Source organism: Heterodontus francisci, chromosome 41 (assembly GCF_036365525.1).
Source record: "Heterodontus francisci isolate sHetFra1 chromosome 41, sHetFra1.hap1, whole genome shotgun sequence".
Lineage (NCBI taxonomy): Eukaryota > Metazoa > Chordata > Chondrichthyes > Heterodontiformes > Heterodontidae > Heterodontus > Heterodontus francisci.
This window is the reverse complement of record NC_090411.1, coordinates 21,601,182-21,614,693: the sequence shown is the minus strand read 5'-3', so window position 1 is coordinate 21,614,693 and position 13,512 is coordinate 21,601,182. Positions and strand designations below refer to the sequence as shown.

Genomic DNA, 13,512 nt, shown 5'->3' with positions numbered 1-13,512 from the left:
TAAACTCCCCCTGCAGGACCTCGTCACTCTTCCTGCCTATGTCGTTGGTACCGATGTGTATCGCAACCTCTGGCTGTTCACCCTCCCCCTTCAGAATGCCCCCTGTCCGTTCAGAGACATCCCTGGCACCAGGGAGGCAACATACCATCCTGGAGTCTCTTTCACGTCCACAGAAGCGCCTATCTGTGCCCCTGACTATAGAGTCCCCTATAACTATTGCTCTTCTGCGCTTTGTCCCTCCCTGCTGAACAACAGTGCCAGCCGTAGTGCCACTGCTCTGGCTGCTGCTGTTTTCCCCTGATAGGCCATCCCCCCCAACAGTATCCAAAACGGTATACTTGTTAGAGAGGGGGATAGCCACAGGGGATTCCTGCACTGACTGCCTGCTCCTTCTAGCGGTCACCCATCTATCTGCCTGCACCTTGGGTGTAACCACTTCTCTAAAAACTCCTGTCTATGACGCTTTCTGCCACCTGCATGCTCCAAAGTGCATCCAGTTGCTGCTCCAACCGATCCATGCGCTCTGTGAGGAGCTGCAACTGGGTACACTTCCTGCAGATGTAGTCGTCCGGAACGCTGGAAGCATCACGGACCTCCCACATCTCACAGGTGAAGCACTTCACCCCTCTAACTGACATTTGTAGCACTATTTAATAAATAAAAATAAATACTTATTAAATCCTTACTAAATTGTTATAATTAACGATATGGTCCCCAGTGCTAGAATCCTAGTATAAATATTAAATGCTGACTAAATACAGTAATCTCCTCCCTCTGGTTTAGTTACTCTACTTATTAATTAGTTAATTAGGATTTTAATCAATTTTTATCAATGTTTTATTTTCAAATTCAGTACAAATTATCTACCAGCCAATCAGGTTACAACTTTCCTGTCACGTCACTTTTCAGTTTTTTTTACCGGAGGTAAGTTTTTTATACTTACAGGTCCGGAACTCCGCCTTCCGAGTCTTCTCCGTGCGAGTTACGGTGAGCCTTTATAAAACACTGATTCGACCTCAACTGCAGTATTGTGTCCAATTCTGGGCACCCCACTTTAGGAAGGATGTGAAGGCATTAGAGAGGATGAAGAAAAGATTTTTGAGGATGGTTCTAGGGATGAGGGACTTCAGTTACATGGATAGATTGGAGAAGCTGGGGCCGTTATCCTTAGAGAAGGTTGAGAGGAGATTTGATAGAAGTGTTAAAAATCATGAGGGGTCCGGACAGAGCAGATCAGGAAGAAACTGTCCCCATTGGTGGAAGGGTCGAGAACCAGAAGACACCGATTTAAGGTGAATGGCAAAAGGACTAAAGGCGACGTGAGGAAAAACTTTTTGATGCAGCGAGTGCTTAGGATCTGGAATGCACTGCCTGAGAGTGTGGTGGAGGCACGTGCAATTATGGCTTTCAAAAGAGAATTGGACAATTATCTGAAGAGAAATAAAATTTACAGGGAAAAGGCGGGGAGTGGGACTCGCTGAGTTGCTCTTGCAGACAGCTGGCACGGACACGACATAAGGCCTCCTTTTGTGCTGTAACCATTCTATGATTCTACGTGTGCAGTTCTGCACAGTTGGTTGTTGCATGGTCACTCACACCCTGCAAGACATGCAACTGCTTTAAAAAGTTTATGTTCCACAGCAGCCTCTGACAATGACGTACGTACGTGTGGACAGGCACAACCCTCTCCCATCTGATTGGTAGAATACTGGCAATCTACATACCTATGAAGCAGTTTCACTGACAAAGGAGAAAACAGCAACTTCTGTCAACTAATCTTCTGTTCCAATTAGAAGTCCAGAGAAAAATATACCGACAGTGAAACCGTCAGCAGTTATACGTCTTTGGACACAATCAGTCTGACTTAAAAGAGGGAGGGCAAATGGGGCCTGAGGACACCGTAACCTATACCGGTATCGCTTCTCGGCCTTTTGGCTAAGATCAAGTGTAGTATCTGTTCTTATCAGTTTAATATCTGATACGTCCCTTATCTGGGGACCATATATTAAATTGATTTTTGGAGCAGGGAGATGGAATAGGGGCTTGCTTCGTCCACTCCACGCATCGACCTGGTATTGCAGTATCTCTGGGAACGGTGCACCTCCCTTTCAGGGAATTTTTAAAATCTAAAAACAGTATTCTAAAATGTTCACAAATTGTACATGCTCCTCTGCTCGCAACATCCTCGAGTGGCAGGTTCTGTCGTAAGTTCAGCACGTCAAACTGCCACGTGACGCTGTGAGTTGTTGTTTTTGGCGCCTGTCGCCAAGCTGCTGTAGCCACTTGTCGTTGTGGTAGTGCACGCCAGTCCACAGGATGTAGCTCCATTTCCTTCTTCCGCCAGCTAGTGACTCCCAGCTCTGATAGTACACGCTGCCCCATTTGTCCTCTGGTCTTGGCTACCTCACCGTACGCAAGGCGCTTGGGTGCTCGTCCGTCTTCCATCCTGCGGACGTGTCCCATCCGCCGTCTGTTACATTCGTGCCAGCACACTTGGGAGCTCTGCCTTTGGGCAGGACTGCCGCATTTGTGATGTTGTCCTGCCAGGATATACCCATAATGTGCCGCAGACAGCAAAGATGGAAATTATTCAGCTTCTTTTCCTGGTAGCTGCACGTCGCCCATGTTTCACAGCCATACAGCAGGGTGCTGAGAATACAGGCCTTATAAACAGTGCTGAGAACACAGGCCTTTCAACAATCAGCTTGGTCCTAAGGGTCCGCTTGCTCTTATCTCGTGTGCATTTCGCGAGTCGGCAAAGCTGGTAACTGCTTTCCCTATGCACGTATCGAGCTCTACATCAAGGCACTGATTGTCTGTCACGGTGGACCCAAGAGAGTAGATCTGCTAGCCACTTCCAGTGGGGTGTTGTTTAGTGCGATCAGGCGCGGAGACGCAAACCTTGACCCATGACCTTAGTTTACTTGGAGAACAAGTTACAGGCATGGGAGAGACAGTCTGTGAGTCTTTGTAACTGAGCAAAGATGGTACATAAACAAATTTTGCAGTCGAGTATCCCACATTTGGGGACATCGCAGGCGTCAGCACACCCAAAGGGCAATGGGTTAGCTTGGTCCTGGGAGAACTTTTTCCCCCCCCAAAAATATACTTTATTCATAAAAATCTGTGAAAAAAATGCATTACAAAACAGTTCAAAACAGTACCAAGCTGACATTCCAAAAAGTGCAAAGGAAATCAGTTTTCTTCGAGACAGGAGTGAGTTGCCTCACAACCCTTCCATTCTATTTTTCATGCCATGTGCATTTTACAGCAAACCCATGTTTGGTGTATACAGCCCGAGGGGTTTCCCATGGGTCCAGTCCCTCAGTTCACTTTGGTGGGAGTACCTTACACAGTGGTCTTTCCCCATTGAGCCTTTACAGGGTCTGTCCCAAGCTTTAGTGCGTCCCTCAGCACGTAGTCCTGGACCTTGGAATGTGCCAGTCTGCAACACTCGGTCGTGGACAACTCTTTGCGCTGGAACACCAGCAAGTTTCGGGCAGACCAAAGAGCGTCTTTCACTGCATTGATGGTCCTGCAGCAGCAGTTGATGTTTATCTCAGTGTGCCTCCCTGGGAACAGCCCAGAGCTGCTTGGGATGAACTTCGACAAAAACCACTGCATCTCTTTCCACACCTGCTTTGCAAAGACACATTCCAGAAGGAGGTGGGCAACGGTCTCTTCCCCACCACAGCCACCTCGAGGCAGCGTGCGGAAAGTGGGTGCGAGACTCCGGGCGTGCAGGAAGGATGTAACGGGGAGGGCCCTTCTCACCACCAGCCAAGCTACGTCTTGGTGCTTGTTTGAAAGTTCTGGTGATGAGGCATTGTGCCAAATGACTTTGGCAGTCTGCTCGGGGAACCATGCGACAGGATCCACCATCTCCTTTTTCCGTAGGGCCTTGAGGATATTGTGTGCAGACCACTGCCTGATGGATTGCTGGTGAAAGGTGTTTCTCTGCATAAACTTTTCCACGAAGGACAGGTGGTACGGCTCGGTGGAACTTGATGGAGCATTCTGCGGCAACGTGGCCAGACCCATCCTTGGCAACATCGGGGCCAGATAGAACGTCAGCACGTAGTGAGACTTGGTGTTTGCGGAATGGGGTTGTACGCAGAGCTTGATGCAGCCGCACACAAAAGTGGGCATGAGGATGAGGGGGAGGTTGTATAACATTTTTGCCCCAAGCTTTATCTAGAGGTTTGAAGATGGTGTCTGTGCGGACAGGCTCCACTTCGGATCTCCAGATAAAGTGTAAGATGGGTCGGGTGAGTGCCGTGGTGCAGGACTGGGTTTATGGAGCAGAGCTGCGGTGTCATGGTGTCATCCAAGATCTGGCCATTGGCACCAACTTGACCTGATCGTCACCAGAAGACACCATCTGCCCAGCGTTCTCCATACCCGCACCTACCATCGCCACTCTCTTGTCAGCAGCAAAGTGAGGGCCCAAGCCCAAAGGTTTCACAGTTCCAAACAGGACGGCCCGCCACGCATCGGCATCCCTGCTACAAGAAATGATGCCAAGTGCCAGCAGTTCGCATTGGCGCTCGAGCAATTGCTACCTGCTAAAGGCTTACCAGGAAAAGCCGATGTTGATATTGATGACGCTTGCAAATCTCTGGGCTCAATCATCTATGACACAGCGGCAGCAGTGACATTTGGTAAAGGCGGAACACGCAACAAAGACTGCTTTGTGACCTACTCAGCGGAGGTGACATCTGTCATTGAAGCAACTAACAGCGCCTACCTGATGCACAACATAAAGCCAACAGCCAGAACACTCTATGACTTGTAAGTAGCCAAGGCAGTCGTGCAAAAGACAGGGAGACACTGCGCACATAAACACCGGAGCAACCTATGTCCAGAAATCCACACTGCCTGTCACAGTGTGAATCTATGTGCTATGTACGATGGGATCAAGAGGGCGCTTGGTCCTACCATTACCACAGTTGCCCCTCTGAAATTGGCCTACGGTCAAGTACTCAGCGACAGAAGCAAACAGATGTCCCACTGGGTTGGACACGACTGTGAGCTGCACTCCCGTGAGACGGGCATCTCCCAGCCTGCGCTTGACGCTCTTCTGCAGCTTCCTGTCATGGATCACTCGAGCTTGAAAAGGTCATTGATTCCTTTGCCAGCAGAAAGGCACCCGGCAAGGATGGAATTCCAACCGAATTGCTTAAGCACGAAAATCCCATCCACTGCCTCACCTTCGTGACCTCCTCTTTCGCCGTTGGAGGGCAGGATCCTTCCTCAGGACATGTGTGACGCAAAGAAATCATCACGTTACGCAAAAACAAAGGAGACGGAGGAGACCGTAACAACTACTTGCCAGGGACATCTCGCTCCTCAGAGTCACTGGGGTCTTGCTGGAAAGACTCTGTCTACTGGCAGATCGAGTGTATCCAGGAGGACAGTGCGGTTCCCGTGCTGACAGATCTACACTGGGCATGACCTTCGCCATACGCCAGCCGCAAGAGAAGTGTCGGGAACAGGACATGCCTTGCTATCGTAGAGCTCACGGAATCATTTGACACCGTCAGCTGAGCAGGACTGCACATGATTTTAGAGAAAATTGGCTGTCCACCAAAACTCTGTAGTCTCACCCGTTCCTTTCATGACAACGTGCACAGTTCTGTACGGTTTGGTGGCTCCACTTCCGACAGTTTCAGCATGAAGAATGGAGCGATACAGGGCTGCGTCCGAGCCCCCACTTTGTTTGGTATTTTCATCTCCACGCTCCTGACCTTTGTCTTCCCTGCAGATATGGAAGGAGTTTGCCTGCATACTAGGTCAGGCGGCAAGCTCTAGCGTCTATCCAGATTGAAAGCGAAGACAAAAATGCAGCACGTCTTGATCACAGAGCTCCTCGACACTGATGATGCCGCGATAGTGGCCCACACGGAAACTCAGCTACAGCCACTCATGGAGCGTGTCTCCCATGCCTCTAACCTCTTCCCTCTTACTACAAGTGGCAAGAAAACTGTGGTTCTGGGGCAGGGTGTCACATCTACGCCCTCGATCGGACTAAGCAGCACTCCGCTGGAAGTGCAGATTCTGCAACCTTGGATCAACGGTGACACACAGTCTGATTCTTGATGCAGAAGTCGACACACGCAGAGGGAGAGCAGCTACCACCTTTGGCGGACTCACGAAACGTGCATGGAAAAATAACAAGCTCGCACTTTGGACCAAGTTGCTGGTTTATGAGGCCTGTGTTCGCAGCACCTTGTTGTATGGCTGTGAAGCATGGACGACTTACAGCTGTCAAGAAAGGAAGCTCAACCATTTTTATCATCGATGTCTGCGGCGTATTCTCGGCATCTCATGGAAGAACCAAATCGCGAATGCGACGGTGTTCTCAAAAGCAAATCTCCCGAGTATGCCAGCACTCGTCACGCAGAGGTGCCTTTGCTGGCGCGGGCATGTTTGCAGGATGGAAGACGACCCATTCCCAAGGGTATTCTATATGACGAGGTGGGCAGAGCCAGAAGACCAATAGCTCCACTTCAAGGATGCCTGCAAGCGTGACATGAAGGCCCGAAACATCGATTTTCATACGTGGGAGACACTAGCCAAGAACAGAGGAAAATGGCGACATTACCCCAGACTGGTGCACGCCACCACGACGGCCAGTGGCGACAGCAGCGTGACAGCAGGCGCCAACACGCAAACCAGCACCCTACAACGGCACCTGATAACCCCACCTCATATGCGGCACTTGTGGCAGGACCTGTCTCTCACAGATTGGCCTTTTCAGCCATCAGTCAAAGTGCAGCACGTGAAACGATCGCATCGCCGATGGATTTGCTGCACGTCCATCATCTTACGTTGGTGGAAGGATGCCGCCTTTTGGCTAAGATCAAGTGTAGTATCTGTTCTTATCAGTGCTTATTTGATTGAGAAGAGACCATGATCATTGCCTTTTGATCCTGGGGAAGCTTTGAGTAAAATGGCTATAACCAATTTTCGAGCTTCGGCCCAGGGAGTGCGCAACACCGTTCGGGTGGTCGTGAAGGACAAGGAAGGAGATGCACCGGTCAATCGCACCTTCTTCATCAAGAAAATTCTCTTCGATTGCTGCGGATTTCAAGCGACGGACGTCTTCTGTCTGCAGGATTTCCCCAGCAGTGGATACTTCGACGTGACGTTCCGGAACGTGGCAGGATGCATCAAGTTCCTGAAGGCGTTCAAGGAGAAAGGGGACCGGGCTCCACTGTCGATCCTCACAGCGGATCCGCTCTTCACGCTTCCGTCACAACGGGACCGGGTGGTGACGATTCACCTCTACAACCCCAATGTTCCGGTGGTGGATGTACTCACCTTTCTCGCCAGGTACGTCGAGGTGGCCGGCAGCAGCACTGATGTCAAGGACCCCTTTGGGATCTGGACCAGCAAGCGGCAGGTCAAGGTGACCTTGAAGGTAGATCCCAATGGAGCCATCATCCACCCTCCCTCCAGCTTCGCTATCGGGGGAAGTCGAGGCTTCTTGGTCTACGCTGGGCAGCCCAGAGTTTGCCGCACCTGTGGCAAATCTGGTCACATGGCAGCCAACTGCAGCACGGTTGTTTGCAAGAACTGCAAGGAGGAAGGCCATCAGACCAAGGACTGTAAGCAGACTAAGTGTTGCAACTTGTGCGGTGCGGCAGGCCACCTCTACAAGACCTGCCCCAAACGTTGCCTCAGCTATGCTCAGGCGGCAAGGTCCAAGGAAAGGCCGGGAGAAGGTTCGACGAAGGCGTCCGCTGTTCGAAAGGAGACCAGCAACCTTCTCTGCAGCGAGGAACTTCAACCTGAGAAGGAAGGGGAGGCGGCTGAAACCAACGACCCAGCACCTACCCAGCGCCCGGAAACCCCTCCTCCACAGACAGAATCAATGGAGGAGGAGGCAGCAGATGGACAAACAGGTCAGTGGCAAGTGGTCCAGAGGAAAACCACAAAGAAAAAACATCCCAAAGCCACCACCCAAACCAGTGGCAAGAGGAGGCTCTCTTCTGAATCAGACTGCAACAACTCCTCTTCACTGGACGGGGAAATGCTGGAACAACAGCCCCTTCAAAAGAGGCGGCAGAACTCCGAGATGGATGATAAAGCATCCCAGCCCCCTGGCACTGGAAGCTGTGATGGTCCCGGCGTGCCCCAAACCCAATGCCCCACACGTAACGACGCGGCCAACGCATCTCAGCTCCGGGACACCGGGAGCAAAGACACGTCTGGCGCACCTGAGCTCCGGGAGACCGGGAGCTGTGATGTTTTCGAGGAGGAACAGATGGAAGCAGCTGAGGACAACCCAATCCTCTCTGCCTACAAGACCCCCCCGATGTCACCCGAGCGGCACAAACCCTGCATGAAAAATCAGGAGGGGTTTCTGAGCCCAACCAACGTGAAACTGCTTGCGCACACGATGGGTATGCAGGAACATCCCGAAGGGGAAGGACTGGGACTAGCGAGGACAAATGGTATGGGAAGCAACAACTAATTTTTAGTAAAAAATGGGTGTAAGAATTGCTTCCATTAATGTGCGTAGCATTAAATCTACTACGCGATGTGTTTCAACCTTGGATTACCTTGCCAAGGTCAAAGCTGACCTACTGTTTCTGCAGGAGTGTGGAATACCACACCTCAGCACCTACAGGCAGTGGTCGCGATGGTGGTCCCACGGGCCATCGATCTGGTCGGGGGGTAATGATTGCCGTTCCTCCGGCCTGGGTATTCTGCTGCGGGGAGGTAACTTCACCATCTCCGACGTTAAGGAGGTGGTGGGCGGCCGCCTCCTCGTAGCAGACGTGATGTACAACAACGCTCCGCTCCGGTTGATCAACGTGTACGCCCCGGTACAACGCAGCGAGCGGCTGACCGTCTTCCAGCAGCTCCCACTGCTGCTGGCGACGTCCAGGCCGGTCATCCTAGGCGGTGACTTCAACTGCATCATCGATGCGGCTGGACGATCCGGCAGTGACGACAGCAAACTGGACGCTACGTCCAGATTCCTAATAGAAACAGTTAAGGATGCCAAACTGCACGACGTCTTCAGCAAACCTGCAGACGGAGCGCAGCGCAGATACACATGGTCAAGATCGGACGGGTCTGCCCGTTCTAGGATTGACTTCCTGTTTGTGTCCCGTGCTGTCACGGTCGGATCCACCGACGTCAAGCCGGTGTTCTTCTCCGACCACTGCCTCTTACTGGCCGACTGTCACTTACAGGACGACCAGCGGGTTGGCAGAGGGACGTGGAAACTCAATGCGACACTGCTGACCCCAGAGAACGTTGAGGAACTCAAAAGGGATTACAATGGTTGGAGGACCGTGAAACCCCTCTTTGAGTCTCCAGTTCACTGGTGGGAAGCGATTAAGGAGAACATCAAGAGGTTCGTCATCCACAAAGGTGTTCAGAAGGCGAGAGAGAGACAGAGGGAACTGTCCCGACTCCAGAAAATTATGCAAAATCTACTCCGGTTGCAGTCAATGGGGGTCGAGGTCAAGGAGGACCTCCAAGAGGTGAAGAGCCAGCAGGCCTCGCTCTTTGCCAAGGAGGCCTCCAAGATCATCTTCCGGTCCAGAGTCCGCTCCATCGAGCAGGATGAGACGTGCTCGCGTTACTTCTTCCAAAAGGTACACAGAGAGAGCTCTGTTATCAGCAGCCTGAAGGAAGAAGATGGCTCGGTAACGTCTTCGCAGTCCGACATACTAAGGATCAGCAAATCCTTTTATGCTGGGCTGTATGACGCGAAGCCCACAGACAGCAGAGCCTCCCAGTCCTTCCTGTCATCTATCACAGAGGTCTTAGATGACAGCAGGAGGGAGAGACTGGACAAGCCGCTAATTCTGGACGAGCTGACAAAGGCCGTCGAGTCTTTCGAGACGAGTAAAACTCCCGGGAGCGACGGCTTACCGGTCGAGTTGTACTCGGCCCTGTGGGACTGGGTCGGCCCGGACCTGCTGGAAGTATACGAGAGTATGCTCCTGGCCGGCAGCATGTCAGAATCCATGAGAAAAGGCATCATCACCCTCATTTACAAGCAGAAGGGGGAGAGGGCAGAAATCAGAAATTGGCGGCCCATCTCACTGCTTAATGTTGATTACAAGATTCTGTCCAAAGTCATAGCCAGTCGAGTCAAGTCTGCTCTGGAGTTGGTGATTCACCCCGATCAGACCTGTACTGTACCCGGCAGGAAGATCTCTGATAGTCTCGCGCTACTCAGGGATACGATCGCCTACGTACGGGACAGGAGGGTGGACACCTGCCTCATCAGCCTGGACCAGGAGAAGGCTTTTGACAGGATATCGCACACCTACATGATGGACGTGCTTTCCAAAATGGGGTTTGGGGAGGGAATCTGCAATTGGATCCAACTGCTCTACACAAACATCAGTAGCGCAGTCTCAATCAACGGGTGGGAATCGGAAAGTTTCCCGATCAAATCTGGAGTCAGACAGGGCTGCCCTCTGTCCCCGGTCTTGTTTGTTTGCTGTATTGAACCCTTTGCTGAGTCTATTAGGAAGGATGCGAGCATAAGAGGGGTGACAATCCCAGGCAGCGGAGGCACTCAGGTCAAAACCTCCCTGTACATGGATGACGTCGCCGTTTTCTGCTCGGATCCGCTGTCCATGCGCAGACTGATGAGCATCTGCGACCAGTTCGAACTGGCCTCGGGAGCCAAAGTTAACCACGGCAAGAGCGAGGCCATGTTCTTTGGCAACTGGGCTGACCGATCCTTTGTCCCCTTCACCGTCAGGTCAGATTACCTGAAGGTGCTGGGGATATGGTTCGGAAGGGCCGGGGCGTGCACCAAAACATGGGAGGAGCGAGTAGCCAAGGTACGACAAAAGTTGGGCATGTGGGGGCAGCGATCTCTCTCCATTGTGGGTAAGAACCTGGTCATCAGGTGCGAGGCGCTCACGTTGTTGCTCTACGTGGTGCAGGTCTGGCCCATACCCCACTCCTGCGCCGTGGCAGTCACCCGAGCCATTTTCCGCTTCGTCTGGGGATCTAAAATGGACCGGGTCCGGAGGGACACGATGCTCAAATCTCTGGACAAGGGCGGGAAAAATGTACCCAACGCGGCCCTCATCCTGATGACCACCTTCGTGTGCGGCTGCATCAAGCTGTGTGTAGATCCCCAGTACGCAAACTCCAAGTGTCACTACGTGCTGAGGTTCTATCTGTCCCCGGTGTTGCGAAGGATGGGCCTGGTCACATTGCCGCGGAACGCTCCGTGCAGTTGGGCTGTGCCGTACCACCTATCCTTCGTGGAGCAGTTTCTGCGGAAAAACACCTTTGACTACCGATCCATCAGGCAGTGGTCTGCACGGAATGTCCTCAAGGCCCTACGGGAAAAGGAAACGGTGGATCCTGTCGGATGGTTCCCCGAGCAGACCGTCAAAGTCATTTGGCGGAACGCCTCATCACCAGAACTTTCAAACAAGCACCAAGACGTAGCTTGGCTGGTGGTGAGAAGGGCCCTCCCCGTCAGATCCTTCATGCACACCCGAAGTCTCGCCCCCTCCGCACAGTGCCCCCGCGTTGGCTGTGGTGGGGAAGAGACGGTCGCCCACCTCCTCCTGGAATGTGCCTTTGCAAAGCAGGTGTGGAAAGAGATGCAGTGGTTTTTGTCAAGGTTCATCCCAAGCAGCTCTGTAACACAGGAGTCTGTGCTCTACGGGCTGTTCCCAGGGACGCACACCGAGACAAACATCAACTGCTGCTGGAGGACTATCAATTCGGTGAAAGACGCCCTTTGGTCTGCCCGAAACTTGCTGGTCTTCCAGCGCAAAGAGTTGTCCACCACCGAATGTTGCAGACTGGCACATTCCAAGGTCCAGGACTACGTGCTGAGGGACGCACTAAAGCTTGGGGCAGCCGCAGCAAAGGCTCAATGGGGAAAGACCACAGTGTAAGGTTCCCCCACCAAGCTGGACTGAGGGGCTGGAACCATGGGAAGCCCCTCGAACTGTATCGTTAATATTCTGAATTGCTGTAAATGTAAAACTGTAATTGACATGACAATTGTGAAACGGAAGGGTTGGGAAGAAATTCATGACAGTATTGAAGGAAACTGATCTCCCTTGCAATGTTTGTATTTTTTGGTGCTGTTTGGAAACTGTTTGGCAATGTAATTTTTACAGATTTTTATGAATAAAGTATATTTTGGAAAAAAAAAAAAAAAAAAAATCTGTTCTTCTGAATTGCTGTAAATGAAAAACTGTAATTGACATGACAATTGTGAAACGGAAGGGTTGGGAAGAAACTCATGACATTATTGAAAGAAACTGATCTCTTTTGCAATGTTTGTATTTTTTCGTGCTGTTTGGAAACTGTTTGGCAATGTAATTTTTACAGATTTTTATGAATAAAGTATATTTTGGAAATAAAAAAAAAAAAAAAAAAATCTGTTCTTATCAGTTTAATATCTGATACGTCCCTTATCTGGGGACCATATATTAAATTGATTTTTGGAGCAGGGAGATGGAATAGGGGCTTGCTTCGTCCACTCCACGCATCGACCTGGTATTGCAGTATCTCTGGGAACGGTGCACCTCCCTTTCAGGGAATTTTTAAAATCTAAAAACAGTATTCTAAAATGTTCACAAACTGTACATGCTCCTCTGCTCGCAACATCCTCGAGTGGCAGGTTCTGTCGTAAGTTCAGCACGTCAAACTGCCACGTGACGCTGTGAGTTGTTGTTTTTGGCGCCTGTCGCCAAGCTGCTGTAGCCACTTGTCGTTGTGGTAGTGCACGCCAGTCCACAGGATGTAGCTCCATTTCCTTCTTCCGCCAGCTAGTGACTCCCAGCTCTGATAGTACACGCTGCCCCATTTGTCCTCTGGTCTTGGCTACCTCACCGTACGCAAGGCGCTTGGGTGCTCGTCCGTCTTCCATCCTGCGGACGTGTCCCATCCGCCGTCTGTTACATTCGTGCCAGCACACTTGGGAGCTCTGCCTTTGGGCAGGACTGCCGCATTTGTGATGTTGTCCTGCCAGGATATACCCATAATGTGCCGCAGACAGCAAAGATGGAAATTATTCAGCTTCTTTTCCTGGTAGCTGCACGTCGCCCATGTTTCACAGCCATACAGCAGGGTGCTGAGAATACAGGCCTTATAAACAGTGCTGAGAACACAGGCCTTTCAACAATCAGCTTGGTCCTAAGGGTCCGCTTGCTCTTATCTCGTGTGCATTTCGCGAGTCGGCAAAGCTGGTAACTGCTTTCCCTATGCACGTATCGAGCTCTACATCAAGGCACTGATTGTCTGTCACGGTGGACCCAAGAGAGTAGATCTGCTAGCCACTTCCAGTGGGGTGTTGTTTAGTGCGATCAGGCGCGGAGACGCAAACCTTGACCCATGACCTTAGTTTACTTGGAGAACAAGTTACAGGCATGGGAGAGACAGTCTGTGAGTCTTTGTAACTGAGCAAAGATGGTACATAAACAAATTTTGCAGTCGAGTATCCCACATTTGGGGACATCGCAGGCGTCAGCACACCCAAAGGGCAATGGGTTAGCTTGG

General features: G+C 51.3%; 2 non-coding genes across 2 annotated transcripts; both read left to right on the top strand.

Moving 5' to 3' along the window:
• Window positions 1-1,915: 1,915 nt before the first annotated feature.
• On the top strand, window positions 1,916-2,106 carry LOC137353991 (U2 spliceosomal RNA). Its single transcript, XR_010970141.1, has one exon. It is a non-coding gene; the product is annotated as a U2 spliceosomal RNA (small nuclear RNA).
• Window positions 2,107-12,359: 10,253 nt separating this feature from the next.
• LOC137354284 (U2 spliceosomal RNA) lies at window positions 12,360-12,544 on the top strand. Its single transcript, XR_010970344.1, has one exon. It is a non-coding gene; the product is annotated as a U2 spliceosomal RNA (small nuclear RNA).
• The last annotated feature ends 968 nt before the right edge of the window (window positions 12,545-13,512 follow it).